Genomic DNA, 14,721 nt, shown 5'->3' on the forward strand with positions numbered 1-14,721 from the left:
AGACTTTCTAGTGTATAATTCGCATATGCTAATTTGCAATAAGTTCGAAATATATACTACTTTCCAGAGAACGGCGCTAGTAAGCCATCATCCACACCAAATATACCTGATGAGCCGCTTAACCAACGGCGAAACACGTCGCATAGTGGTGAGTGTGTGATAGTGTCTATCAGGCTTTCCTTTTCACTGCAAATTTCAGATCATTAAGCTCGTCTTCGTATAGCCCCCATATAACGGAACCTCCCGATATTCGGCATTTTGATGATTTTAGCGACATTATTCACCGGAATTGTTTCAAATTTTGTATTTGAAGTTCGAAATGGATACTGCAGGCTAAGACAGAGAATTTTCTATGCAGGCCCAGGTCTTCGTATAGCCCCCATATAACGGTACTTCCCAATTTTCGGTATTTTGATGATTTTATCGTCATTGTTCACCGGAATTGTTTCAAATTACTTTTTTAGAATTCGTAATGGGATCTACAGTCTGTGACAGAAAATTATATATGAAGGTCCAGGTCTTCGTTTAGGCCCCATATATCAGTACCTACCTAAATTCGGTATTTTGACGTGTTTAGGTACAATACCCATCGAAATCGTTTGAGATGTCGTCTTTGAAGATCGCAATAGATGCTACAGTCTATAACAGAAAGTTGTCTTTGCAGGTCCAGGTCTTCGTATAGCTCTGATATAACGATATCTCCCTATATATGGTTTTTTGATAATTTTAGGTACAATACTCACCGAAATTGTTTGAGATGTCGTATTTGAAGATCGCAATAGATGCTACAGCCTGTGACAGAAAGTTGTCTTTGCAGGACCAGGTCTTCGTATAGCTCCCATATAACGATACCTCCCTCTATATTTATATTTTTCTGATGATTTCAGCTACTGTATTCACCGTTTATTTCAAGTTTCAAATGACAAACAATGCCTATGTAAACCCCAATATAACGGCTACATTCTTATAGACCCCAATATAACTTTTTCGGTATTTTTAAGAGTTTAACAGATTATATTTTTTGAAAATTTCCAAATGGTGGAGGGTATTCAAAGTTCGACCCGGCCAAACATACTGCTTTTTAAGTGGTTTTCTTTTTGGTTATGGAAAATTTTTGTGAAAATTTAGCCAAGTTTTTTATTTAAACAATTATGGAGGGAGTCGGAGACCCCCCTCCTCCACCTATTGGGGATACCAATAAAAAACACCAACACCAATAAAATAATTTTATCCCAATCCACGGACAAAATGGACACCAAATGCAATTACAATTCGCTAAATAATGGAAATCTACTGTACACGCCAAACCATCCAGGGCCATTTTATGTCATAGTGTCGTTAGAAACGCCAATCAGCTCTAGGAGAAAAAACTGCAAACTCCATTTGTATATACGTCTAAAGCAAATCAATCTCACTATCTATGCTTGCAAGTATGTGGGATATAACACTTTTCGAATGACTTTCAACAATTTTGAATCTGACAAAATATAGATTGGTATTATTTTTGATGGAATTCCTACAAAAATATATATGTGCGGAACAAAAGTAACACCGGGCTTGTATGTACCACCTGTTCGGCTGTGTTTAAACTGCGGTCGTTTAGGCCACATTGCTCTTCGTTGCAGGTCGACGAAGAAGTGTCTAAACTGTGGAAAAGAAATTCTATGTGCCACATATTGCAGTAAGGAAGATATATGTTTAGATTGTCGTTCTACAACAACCTGCACACGAGATGCATACTTTGCAACAAAACAGATCATTTTGCAACAAATACCAAAAAGTGTTTGAAGTGGAAGTCTCAAAGAAATATCAGCAGCATTATGACCCTAACAAACCTATCTAGAAGGGAGATACTCGAAAATTATCCAGAGACTAGAAACCGTTTCCAAATTCTTTCTACACATGATTATAATAATGAGTTCCCGCCTCTCTTAACAAACAGGACTCCAAAAATTAATATACATGATTCAATTAACAAAAGAGTACAAGTATTAAATATAGCAAAGTTGCGACTCCAATAAAAACAAGTAAAGAAAGTCTTAAAGTCGGGCGGGGCCGACTTTATGATACCCTACACCACTTTGCTAATTTAGTAGAGCTCCACATAACAATTAAAAGTTTTTATGGGAGAGTTCAATCATACACGCTACGATTATAATTATAATTTAAAGTTCAAAAGACTCAATATGCCGAAGCATTTGAATCTTTTAAATTCGGACTTGTATTGCCCATTTGGTGCACATTTAATTTGAAATCGGATAAAGATATATATGGGAGCTATATCCAAATCGGAACCGATCTCGATAAAATTTGGTAAAGATATTTCTGAGTGGTATTTGATATATTTCCCTGAAAATCTTGTTACGGAGTGCATATTACGGCTGTGGGTAACTAATATAACATATCGGATGAACATTATATATGGGAGCTATAGCTATATCTGAACCGATCTTCACCAAATTTGACATACTAGCTTCTAGACTCAATTCGGTCGTAAGTGCCAAATTCCATCCCATTTGGACAAATATTAGATGTTTGGTGCACAGAAAAGGGCAAATCGGACGAAGATATATATGGGAGCTATATCTAAATTTTGATCGATTATCTCCAATTGCAAATAGGGTTCGTCCTTGGGCCAAACAAATGATCTGGATAGGGCAATAAATGCGAACTGTACTTTGTTTACAAAAATACATGGACAGACGGACTTGCATAAATCGACTCAGAATGTGATTCTATGCAGATCATCAAAAGGAACTATGGGTCTATCTCGTTTCCTTTTGCCTGTTACAAACAAATGCACAAAGACATAATACCCTGACCACCTTGTGGCGTAGGGTATAAAAATCAAGATGCCATTGCAAAACCAATCCACGTAAATCCATCCAAAGCAGTATTTGATCATCAAAATTTTTCTAAAGTTACTGAAATAGAAAGGGCATTAGCATCATTTTCAAGGCAAATGTCTACAATACTTACGTCTCTTAATTGCACAGAAGGTCTTGATGTTTTAAAGAAATTTTAACAAATAGTCATTCCAGAATCAGCAAACAACCAAAGCCCATATCCACCAGAAGAAAACGCTAAAGTGCGATTCATCTGAAATAACTGCAAATAAATAATAATAAAATAATTTTTAATCCATGAACATTTTACAAAGCAATATACAAAGTCTTAAAAAAAAACAAAAACTCTCTGGACTTCCATTTAAGAAAACTTAACATCGATATATGCTTCCTTAGTGAAATTTTCAATATAGATGAAAAACAAAATCCAACATTTCAAAATTATAATATAGTTTCAAAAAAGAGAAAAGATAATTATGTTGGCGTCACGATAATTTTGAAAAAAAAAAATGTTCAAAAGAATCTCTTTTTAATCATCACTTGACATATTAATTTGTCAAACCACTAATTTAAACAACAATCTCACTTTAGTTTCACTCTATTTCCCACATTCCGTGAAAAGCATAACCATTAAATATGAACTTGAAAAAATAACATCATTCCTCAACTCTAATACAAATACTTTTATCCTTGGCGATTTTAATGCTACACACTCGACCTTTCGTGTTTTTTTTTTTTTTTTTTTTTTGATTCGCAACGTGGAAAAATGCTTAAAGAATTTTTTGATTATTCAAACTTTTCATGTTTAAATGATGGAAGTTACACTTTTAAAAAACGAATCAATGACAATACGGGCTATCATTTACCAACTGTCTCTATCTTGGGAAGTTCAAAACACAATAATTGGGGGAAGTCACCACCTCCCAATAATTCTTAAATTAAGCGATACTATTTGCAACGGTAAAAAGTTCTTAGCGAAAAAATACTCATAAGAAATCTTGCAATACTTAAATTGAAACCGGACTGCGATGAAATCAACTTCGCCATGTAAATTGAAATTAAAAAAGCTACGTATGTTATTGATAACAAAAGAAATCCAAAACTTTGGTAGGAACCTTTTGTCGAAAAACTATATAGACTGCAAGTAGCCGCGCAAAAGAAATATGATCTGCATAGCAATGACACTAATGCTCTGAATCTTTTCCAAGCCATTAAAAATTTCAGAAACGCCACAAAATATGCGAAACGACAATCTTTAAAAGCAAAAATTACAACTTTAAATAGTGAACTTAACCCAAAATCATTATTTCGTCCGGTAAAAGGATGTACAAACAATTTGTCATGTAATAACGGTGGAAAATGGTCGGAAAATAACAACAAATTATTTTTAATAAATTTAAGGGATCAAGTCTTGAACAAAAGCCATATTACCTTCCCTCCAAACACGCATAGAACACCCGTCGAACTTGCAATGGAAGAATTCATATATGTCTTAAATAGTAAGAAAGACCTTCAGCTGCAAGATTAGATGGCATAACATATGAGATGATAAATAACTTATCAGAATCATCTAAATATAATCTTTATCAAGCAATGAATTCAGGAACAAGATATTCTTCCAACCAACACATACGCATACAGGAAACACTTTTCATCGTCCATGTGTATCAATCATTTACTATACACAATCAATTATCAAAAGGAAAAAGGAGAAAAAGTAATACTACTGTCTCTAGATATTGAAAAGGCATACTATTGCGTAAATCTATTATTTCTTTATACAATTTTTGAAATTTTATTTCAATTTGTGGATGATTTTATTTTACTATCCACTCACAAGGAATTTGAAATGGCAAATGACAATCTTCAACCTAAAGCGAATCATTTTTACCATATTTTATCCCGCTTGAATCTTAAATATAACCCATCGTCATGTATGTAGCAAAGGGTCCACGTAAAATTCAAAATATAAAGTTACAAAACACCAAAATAAACTCCGTTGAAAAAATAAAATTCCTGGGTAGACATATTAAAAACAGCCTTTCGCTAAAGGAACACTATGATGAAGTAATTAATTCCTGCACCAACTCACTAAACGCATTAAAAATGATAAACAACACCAAAAACGGATTACTCCCGCACATATCAATAAATTTAACAAAATCCCTAGTTTTTTCTAAGACAGAATACGCAATGTCATCCATGGCCCACATGCCATAATATCTCAACAAAAAGTTAACTAGCTTTCAAAAACAAATGCTTAGAAGAAGTCTTGGACTTACTCCTTCCACACCAATACACAACATCTATGCACTGGCTGTTATGCTTCCCCCTGAACAACGTTCTCAGTATCTCGCAGCTAAAGAACTAATCAAATTCAAAATATTCAACAATACGCTGTACAACTGCATCACCACAGATTCCTCTGTAAAAACAAGTTTGGGTTTTATCTACAACAAATTTAAACACTTCCTTGACTGAGTTATTGTAAATCAGAAAAGGATACCTGCAAAGAAAATAAGCTTTTTAGATGATCTATTTAAGGCAATAAAACACACCAAGTCCAATGAATTTTTTAGAGCAATTCTTCAAGAAAAACTAGACTACCTTAAAAACCAGGGTCATTCCATATGGTCAACTGATGCATCAGTCACAGACAATAACACAGGTTGTGCGATCTGCAACATATCAATGAAACAAAATTATGTTTTCAGAATAACATCAAAAATCTCTTCTCTAATGGGACAATTACATGCCATAAATAAAGCAATTGATGTAATGATCGAGGAAAACACGCTAAAAGCAGTCATTCTTACGGACAGTAAAAATGTCTGTCTTACACTCAAGACAAACACACACCATAATTATCTAGCAAACATAATTCACAAAATAAACAATTCTAACTTACAATCGCTTATTTTCATATGGACTCCCTCGCATATTGGCATACCAGCAAACGAACTAGTCGATTATTTTGCTAAGCACGCAGCTACAGTTGGCTCTATAATTACCACCAATGCTTCAATTACAGACGCATACTCTGCAATTTATGATTATCTATGGAAAGAATGGGTAGATAAGTACAAGGATGCATCCGAAACTAAGGGTACTTACTTTTCACAATTCAACACACCACCAAAATCTTACTGGTTCATTAGCAAGCAAGATGTCACCTGGCAATATAAAGCTAATAAATCGTTTACATCGTAGACATTTACGGCAAAACATACTTACATCGCATTAAATTCGAGAGCTCAGACATCTGCACACTTTGTGGAATCACTGAAAGTGAGAATCACCAAATTTTTGTTTGCCCAAAATTCTGCAACGAAAGGAAACAATTTAAAATCTTCGAAAGGTACAAGGACTTACCATCAATTCTAAAAATATTCTCGCCAGAAAATTTCATCGAACTATCAAACTTCATTCACAAGTGCAATCTTCAACTCTGATTTTCTCTAACTGTGAGATAGCAGAAACATAAACAAAACAAAATACGATTATTAAGTAATCAATAACCAAGCAGTACTTGGCATATGTGTACTTCGGGTACCTGCCAACCATGTCGAAGAAGGAGAAAGACAATAAAAAAATAAGCACCCGATAATAAATGTATTTTTCAGAGATACGGCAATAAAATGAGAATCATTTGCAAATGTTGCTGGTAGTCACTGTATTTTTTCACAATGGTATCTTCATTTTAATTTAAAAGAAATTAGAAGTGAATCATTTCTTTATTTGAATACATTTTGCTGGTATTGCCATACTATCAATATAAAATATGGCAACATTAATTCAGTAAACTTTAGTCTTATGCCAGACTATGAAAAAAATTCCATTTTCATCCATAAAACACGCGTTGACGGCATGATGTTGGTGCTAAGTCATCACTTATTGCAGACATCATAAGATGAAATTCTTGCAACCCGATACTTCAACATCCAACTCCAGCAAGTAGCCAACTGCTAGCAGTCAACGAACGCACAAGCGCGTAGTCAGCATTTTGGATATTTAGAATTAAGTTGAAATTATTTCTAGCTTTAATTCGATTTGGATAACAATAAAGAGCACAACGCCCAACGGCTTGTGGAAACAAAAGAGCATTCAATATCAAGTCATATATTATTGCAAAAGGCGCAACGTCTTAAGACTCGCCTTAAGCAATTATTTAACTGGCCAACGGGCATTGACTGAACCTTGAAATAATAAGTCACCAGGCTTCGAAATAATCTGGGCTGCGAAGGATTAGCAGCGACATCAGCAACATCAAGAAAAAGTGACAGCACCAGCAGCAGTGACAAAACCAGCAGCAGTGACAACACTAGCAGCAACAATAACAGCAGCATCAACAATAGCAGCAGCGACAACACTACAATAGTAGCAGCAGCAACCACATCAACAACAACAGTAAAAAAAAAAACAATGGACACGCGAGTAGTATTAAAAAAGTAAGATATATTAATTGTAAGATTTTAATAATATTAATTGTGAGATTAATTGAGTTCAAAGAATTGATCGATTACCTAATTCTGCTCGGGTTTTTTGTTAATGAATAATCAAAATATAGACCAGGAAGTTGAACTTTTAACAAATTTATTTAGCCAATTTCCTGTGGACAGAAAGCCCGACAATAATAATATAATGATTACGACCGCAGAAAGCATACACGTGCTCGTTGACACCGCCATTTCGGCAGCGTTGAAGGTCCAAAGAGACCAGTTTGAAAAACAAATTTCGGACATAAAATATAAATTCGATAAATTTTCAATAACGGCCGCGAAGTTGTGTCTTATAAAGAAATTGAAATAAATCCACAATGTCGGTGCGATGAGTCCTTAGACGTCGTGAAATCCCTACCTGAATTCGAAGGCAAACATGAATGGTATGTTTCATGGCGCCAGGCTGTTCACACAGCCTACAAGGTATTTGAGCCGCACAACGGCAGCTCTAAACATTACCAGGCCGTGGCAATCATTCGAAATAAAATAAAAGGTTCAGTCGATATGTTGTTGTCTTCTTTTAATACAGTTTTAAACTTTAACGCCATAATTGCCCGCTTGGATTTCACATACTCGGACAAACGTGCGATTTACTTAATTGAACAAGAATTATCCACTCTTCGTCAGGGTAGTATGACACTGTTAGAATTCTTCGACGAGGTAGAGAAAAAATTGACTTTACTTATAAATAAAACTGTTATTTCGTACGAAGTTGCTGTTGCAAATTCTATGAACGAAAAATACCGGATGGATGCGCTACGCGATCTCATCTCTGACATCAAAAAAGATTTAAGTAACGTACTTTCTTCAGCGCGCCCGTCTGATTTGCTATCAGCCTTAGCGTTAGCTCAAGAGGTTGAATCAAATCGGGAAAGGTATCAATTTGCCTCAAACTTCGCTAAATCTCGAGTAGATAGGAACAAGAATAAAAATGAACCACATTCAGCACACGGAAGTGGCTATAATAAAAATCCACATTTTATTAAAAGAATTTAAAATCGTACAAATAGGAATGAATACAATTCGGTAGATCCCATTTAAGTCGACGAATCCGTCCAATTCAGACAATCATCAAAATTCAAGCCTTATATGCAGGACTTACCTTAAAATGAAAACCTGTCACAACCTTTTCAAAACCGATCAAATTGGCAGACGGGCCAAAACATCAAAGAATAAATCATCTTTCCCAACATATGCTTTAACGCTCTCAAAACTACCACCAGGTTGCGGGGACCGAGGCAGACGATGTCGAAATTGATGCTCAGGACGAATTCGATCAGATTAATTGTTTAGAAGCAGTTCCCTGCTACCGTTTGTAGAAAGAAAAGTGGCAGGGAAAATCATTAAACTACTTCTAGATACGGGTGCTTCGAAGAATTATATTAAACCTATAAAAGGTCTAAACGGCATAGTTCCAGTAAGCAACCCATTTATGGTGAAGTCAATTCACGGCTTCACAGCAATTAAAGAAAAGTGCACGGTGAATATTTTCAACACCAATAGTCCGTTTTTATACCCACCACCATACTATGGAGGGTATATTAACTTTGTCATTCCGTTTGTAACTCCTCGAAATACTCATGTCAGACCCAACAAAGTATATATATTCTTGATCAGAGTAAAATTCTAAGTCGATTTAGCGATGTCCGTCTGTCTGTCTGCCTGTCCGTCTGTCTGTTGTAATCACGCTATTTTTCGAATGAATTGAGATAGATGGCTAAAATTTTGCACACATGTTTATTTTTCCAGTAGGCAGGTTCGTAAAGTTCGTAAATATAACGGTACCTCCCTATATTCGGTATTTTGATGATTTTAGGGACATTTTTCACCGGCATTGTTTCAAATTTGGTATTTGAAGTTCAAAATGGATACTACACCCTAAGACAGAAAATTGTCTGTGCAGGTCCACGTCTTCGTATAGCCCCCATATAACGGTACCTCCCTATATTCGGTATTTTGATGATTTTAGCGACATTATTCACCGGAATTGTTTCAAAATTGGTATTTGAAGTTCGTAATGAATACTACAGTCTAAAAAAGAAAATTGTCTGTGTAAGTCCATGTCTTCGTATAGCCCCCATATAACGGTACCTCCCGATATTCGGTATTTTGATGATTTTAACGACATTATTCACGGGAATTGTTTAAAATTTGGTATTTGAAGTTCAAAATGGATAATACACCCTAAGACAGAAAATTGTCTGTGCAGGTCCAGGTCTTCGTATAGGCCAGGTATAACGGTACCTCCCTATATTCGGTATTTTGATGATTTTAGCGACATTATTCACCGGAATTGTTTCAAAATTGGTATTTGAAGTTCGTAATGAATACTACAGTCTAAGATAGAAAATTGTCTGTGCAAGTCCATGTCTTCGTATAGCCCCCATATAACGGTACCTCCCGACATTCGGTATTTTGATGATTTTAACGACATTATTCACGAGAATTGTTTCAAATTTGGTATTTGAAGTTAGTTATAGGAACTACAGTCTGTGACAGAAAATTGTCTGTGCGGGTCCAGGTCTTCGTATAGGCCCCATATATCAGTACCTCCTTATATTCGGTATTTTGATGATTTTAGCGACATTATTCACCGGCATTATTTGAAAATTGGTATTTGAAGATCGTAATGAATACTACAGTCTAAGATAGAAAATTGTCTGTGCAAGTCCATGTCTTCGTATAGCCCCCATATAACGGTACCTCCTGATATTCGGTATTTTGGTGATTTTAACGACATTATTCACGGGAATTGTTTCAAATTTGGTACTTGAAGCTCAAAATGGATACTACACCCTAAGACAGAAAATTGTCTGTGCAGGTCCACGTCTTCGTATAGCCCTCATATAACGGTACCTCCCTATATTCGGTATTTTGATGATTTTAGCGACATTTTTCACCGGAATTGTTTCAAAAATGGTATTTGAAGTTCGTAATGAATACTACAGTCTGTGACAGAAAATTGTCTGTGCGGGTTCAGGTCTTCGTATAGGCCCCATATATCAGTACCTCCCCATATTCGGTATTTTGACGATTTTAGGTACAATACCCACCGAAATTGCTTGAAATGTGGTATTTGAAGTTCGTAATGGATACTACAGCCTGTGACAGAAAATTGGCTATGCTGGTCAGGGTCTTTGCACAGCTCCAATTTAACGGCACCTCCTTATATACGATATTTTGATGATTTTAGCTACATTATTCACCGTTTATTTCAAGTTTCCAATTTGAATATGGTAATGGCTTATGACAAACAATGCCTATGTATGTCCACGTCGTATAGACCCCAATATAACGGCTATATTCGGTATTTTTAAAATTCTAACAGAATTTTTTAAGGATTTTATTTTTTAAAAATTTTCAAATTCGTTGCAAATGGTGGAGGGTATTAAAAGTTCGGCCCGGCCGAACTTAGTGCTTTTTAACTTGTTTATCTTACCTTCACTCTCAACGTTTGACGGTATCATTGGCCTTGATCTGTTAACACAGACCAGTGCAACATTGAACTTTGAGAATAAGTAACTGAAAACTATAAGAAAGATCAAAGTTTTAAAATGTGTAAATGTAAATTTTACACAAGTGGTGACATAAAAGTGCCCCAGGAAAAATTAGGGAAATGATAAGAAAAATGTTGGCTGTTTTTGCAAATCCCAAAGAATCACTCCCATACAATAGGAATATTGTAGCTACTATTCGCACCAATAGTAGTGTTCCCACCTACTCAAGACTATACCCATATCCCATGGGTGTAGCTGACTTCGTTAATAACGAAATTAAAGAACTTCTGAAGAATGGTATAACACGGCCTTCTAGATCACCCTTGTTGATAAAAAGGGAAAAGTTGTTGTGGCGTTATCTGGAAATTGGCCAAGTATCAACTTTCTAAAACCAAAAAAAAAAAAAAAAAGATAAAGGGAAAAGATGAATACGGCAACACAAAAAAACGATTAATGATCGATTTCAGGAAATTAAACGGGATCACTGTCGATGACAAATAACCAATACCCGAAATAACCGTCATTCTCTCAAATCTTGGTAAATCGAGATTCTTTACGACGATTGATCTCAAGTCAGGCCTTCACCAAATAATACTATCAGAACAGGATCGGGAAAAACGGCATTTTCTATCGGAAATTGGAAATACATATATTGTAGACTTCCTTTCAGCCTTAAAAATGCCCCCAGTATTTTCCAAAGGGCCATTGATGATGTCCTGAGGGAACAAATTGGGAAATCATGTTATGTTTATATTGACGATGTCATCATTTTCTCTGAAACAGAAGAAGATCACGTCAAGCATATTGAATGGGTATTGGACAAATTATATGCTGCCAATATGAGAATTTCCCGGTAAAAATCACATTTTTTCAAGAAAGTGTTGAATATCTTGGTTTTATAGTCTCCATAAATGGTAAAAATGAATCCAGAGAAGGTAGAGGCCATCCTCAAGTATGAAAAACCTGAAACACTCTTTAATTTAAGGTCATTTCTGGAATTGGCAAGCTACTACAGATGCTTCATTAAAGATTTCGCATCTATTGTCAAGCCCGATATTCTAAAGGACGAAAACGGCAAAGTTAGTGCTTCTCAATCGAAAAGAATAAAAATAAATCTTAATGAGGCTCAACTCCAAACGTTCGAAAAACTTAAAGAAATACTTGCATCTGAGAATGTGATTTTACAGTACAAAAAACGATTTGATTTTACAACGGACGCCTCGTCTGCAGGTTTATGTGCAGTCTTGTCCCAAGACGGAAAGCCAATAACCATGATTTCGAGAGCTTCAAAATACAGAGAATTGGTACAAATGAAAGGGAAGTACTGGCGATAGTATGGGCCTTAAATAAACTCAGGAACTATTTATGCGGTGTGAAAAATTTGAATATTTTTACGGACCACCAGCCTTTGACATACTCTGTTTCGGATCGCAATCCGAACGCCAAAATTAAACGATGGAAAGCGTTCATCGACGAGCACAATGCAAAAATCTTTTACAAACCTGGAAAAGAAAATTTTGTAGCCGATGGCTTGTCCCGACAACATATTCATGCCTCAGAAGAAGACGTACAGTCGGATATTGCTACAGTGCATAGCGAGTTGTCGGTCACTTACACAATTGAAAAGACAGACAAACTAGTAAACTGTTTTTGGAATCAAATAGTAATAGAAGAAAGCGGAAGTGATTCAGTAAGAACAAGCATTATGTTTGATAAGAATGACGATAATAGCTAACGAGGTGGTTTCAAACTTAAAATCTGCCAAAAAGCTAAGTATGATCGACACCCCAAGAGGCAAATTCTTGGAGAAACTCCCATTCCTTCATACACTGGGGAAATGCTGCATATTGACATCTTCGCAACTGACAAGAAATACTTTCTCACTTAGGTTGATAAATTCTCAAAATTCGCAATTGTTCAATTAATCGCTTCCAGAACAATTATAGACGTGAAATCCGCCATTTTACAGCTTATGAACTATTACCTGAGGACCAAAAACAATAAATTGTTACAACGAACTATCTATTAATTCTGAAAGAATCAAGTCTATTTTACATAATCGATTTAATGTAGAAATATCCAATGTTCCAACCCTTTATAGTTGCTCCAATGGACAGGTAGAGAGATTTCACAGCACCTTGGTGGAAATAGCACGATGTCTAAAGATTGAAAGAAATATCGAGGACACAGTTGAATTAATATATCAAACAACAATAGAATACGGCAAAGGGAAAAGATTCATCATAGGCAGATAACACTAAAACCAAAGAAAAAATAAACGAATTATCGGAACCAATAGTTTGATAAATAACGAAAAAAAAAACAAAACAGATAAACACGGAATATTTTTATGAGAAACTACTATCAAGAAATGAAATTATTATCATGGAATTTGAAAACCTAATATTATCTATCGCTCTTTCAAAATTAGAAATAATTAACGCATCAATTTTAGACTCCAGTGATTTGAAGAAATTAATCAATTAGCTCTCTACAAGTATCAATATTACCGATATTACTGAAGTGTTTAATATTAAGGTCGTGTTAAACGACAATTTTGTACATTTTAAGTAAAGTATCCTAGGATTAAATTAGTTTGTAAGAGAATAATAATGCATCCAGTAGAACACAATGGCACTATCCATAATTTCACTGAAAACAACAACATAGCTAAAAGAATAATTCCAATCGTAAACTGCATGGCTACTCTTACTGCAACCTTCTGTAGAGAACAACACAATACAACTTGTGCGCAGCAACTTCATTCTGGAGAGATCGCACAGTGCACCACTCGTCCAAGTCACCTCGAACCGTTAACAGTTATAGGCGATGGCGTTATCATAATTAATGATAAAATGGTTATCATAAATGGACAACCGGTGAACGGCACGACCCTCATTACATTCGATGAAGAAGTAACTTTTAATAACTCCATATACCGGAATTTAAGAAACTGCGTTAAAAAATCTCCGGCTCAAGAAATTCCGAGTTTGCCATACTTAAAAAACCTGAATTTGCATAATTTACGGTACATTGGCGAAATGGAGAATGAACTTATGAAAAAACCTATTATATCTGGAGTAACCACTGTAACCTTCTTGATCAGTTGTTAGGCTCTTTTCAAATAGTACCAGAAACGTCTGAGAGTCCGACTTCAACGTGAGACTCAAGTTGTTAGTCAGTTTCAGGAAGTCCGAGGGCGTCCTTCATCTAAGCGAGAGATGAGTTAACACAGTCTCCCATCAATAAGTTATCGTCAAGTAAAACACGCATTGACGGCATGATGTTGGTGCTAAGTCATCACTTATTGCAGACATCATACGATGAAATTCTTGCAACCCGATACTTCAACATCCAACTCCAGCAAGTAGCCAACTGCTAGCAGTCAACGAACACACAAGCGCCTAGTCAGCATTTTGGACATTTAGAATTAAGTTGAAATTATTTCTAGCTTTAGTTCAATTTGGATAACAATAAAGAGCACAACGCTCAATGGCTTGTGGAAATAAAAATTCATTCAATATCAAGTCATTTATTATTGTAAAAGGCGCAACGTCTTAAGACTCGCCATAAGCAATTATTTAAGTTGTACATAGTTTCACCTCCTTCATACCTCTTGCCTATAAACTCATTTTCATATAAACTCATTTTTACGTAAGAAGATAAAGGGAAGGTGGTCTGACCTTTTGATTATCGGACAGTTCATTTTTAAAAGAAACTTGCAATAACGAACAAGTTAAAAAGCACTAAGTTCGGCCGGGCCGAACTTTTAATACCCTCCACCATTTGCAACGAATTTGGAAATTTTTAAAAAATAAAATCCTTAAAAAATTCTGTTAAAATTTTAAAAGTACCGAATATAGCCGTTATATTGGGATC

General features: G+C 35.4%; 1 long non-coding RNA gene across 12 annotated transcripts in view; it reads right to left on the reverse strand.

Annotated features, from left to right (window-relative positions):
* Positions 1-7,252, reverse strand: part of LOC105261690 (uncharacterized) — a 36,831-nt gene extending 29,579 nt beyond the window's left edge. For 3 of the 12 annotated variants that reach the window (XR_009342241.1, XR_009342236.1, XR_009342237.1), the window contains exons 1-5: positions 6,081-7,250; positions 5,961-6,019; positions 5,755-5,903; positions 2,980-3,108; positions 744-2,924 (exon numbers count right to left, since the gene is read on the reverse strand). This is a non-coding gene — a long non-coding RNA (uncharacterized LOC105261690). Of the gene's footprint in view, positions 1-743; positions 2,925-2,979; positions 3,109-5,754; positions 5,904-5,960; positions 6,020-6,080 lie in introns of all 12 variants that reach the window. The other 9 variants (XR_009342242.1, XR_009342235.1, XR_009342238.1 and 6 more) reach the window with 8 other exon arrangements.
* Positions 7,253-14,721: the final 7,469 nt, after the last annotated feature.

This window comes from Musca domestica, unplaced genomic scaffold, assembly GCF_030504385.1.
Source record: "Musca domestica strain aabys unplaced genomic scaffold, Musca_domestica.polishedcontigs.V.1.1 21, whole genome shotgun sequence".
NCBI lineage: Eukaryota > Metazoa > Arthropoda > Insecta > Diptera > Muscidae > Musca > Musca domestica.